This window comes from Sinocyclocheilus rhinocerous, unplaced genomic scaffold (assembly GCF_001515625.1).
Source record: "Sinocyclocheilus rhinocerous isolate Xijiao unplaced genomic scaffold, SAMN03320098_v1.1 C36243824, whole genome shotgun sequence".
Lineage (NCBI taxonomy): Eukaryota > Metazoa > Chordata > Actinopteri > Cypriniformes > Cyprinidae > Sinocyclocheilus > Sinocyclocheilus rhinocerous.
In genome coordinates, this window is record NW_015776828.1 from 1 (window position 1) to 935 (window position 935).

The following is a 935-nucleotide window of genomic DNA, read 5'->3' on the forward strand; positions in this document are numbered from 1 at the left end:
TTGCTGGTTTTTCCATCAGCACAGTGGCAGTCGCCCTAGGGGCTCTCACACTGTGGCATGCTGTACTTATCACCCGTGGAGAAACCAGCATTGAACGCCATATAAACAACAAAGAGGCCAAACGTTGGGCGAGACATGGAAAGGTAAGGGTGTATTCAGGCCGTTCAGAATCAAAATCTTGACTTTTCTAACTGTTTAAACATGGCAGGGAGATTGGGATTTATTTTCTTTCTATTATGTGATCTCTGATAGCTATGTCAAATTTTTTTATTATTTTTGATCTATGATTTACCTTTTCCCTCTTTTTAAAGGTCTATCGGAATCCTTTCAGTTATGGTAAACTAAACAACTGGAAGGTGTTTTTTGGTGTAGAAAAGAGAAGGTAAAATTACACATTTTACATGCTCTTTGTCATATTCTGCAGTCTGTAAGCTGTGATTTTAATGTAAATTATTATAATTGTCTTCACAGACATTGGCTGACACGTGTTCTCCTACCCTCTGGACACACCGCATATGGTGACGGACTGACATGGGACATTTACCCTCTTAAAAAAGACATGATGCCAGTCTGAGACATTAAAGACTTGACTGTCTTAGTTGGCGATGACCAACATGCTCATCAGGGTGAGTCCCACCCACTGTACCAAGGCTGAATGCAGAACCAGAGCCCTGGGAACATGGGAGTCTGCAGAGCCCAGATTTAGACAGCGATCTCACTGGATGACTTTTGCTCTTTCTGGCCAAATGAAAGGGCTGTTCTCCAAAAAACACCATGCATATTTTGGATATTTCTATCAATATTTTGTAATGAAACCCATGACGGTTGTCTAAGCGATACTGTGCTTAAAGGGATAGTTCACCCAAAAATAAAAATACTGTCATCATTTTCTCACCCTCAAGTAGTTCCAAACCTGTATGAGTTTCTTTCTTCTG

At 40.6% G+C, this 935-nt stretch overlaps 1 long non-coding RNA gene across 1 annotated transcript; it reads left to right on the forward strand.

The window, feature by feature from the left end:
• The first annotated feature begins 6 nt into the window (after nucleotides 1-6).
• On the forward strand, nucleotides 7-891 carry LOC107735696 (uncharacterized). The gene is made up of 3 exons (XR_001639486.1): nucleotides 7-143; nucleotides 312-382; nucleotides 472-891. It is a non-coding gene; the product is annotated as an uncharacterized LOC107735696 (long non-coding RNA).
• Nucleotides 892-935: the final 44 nt, after the last annotated feature.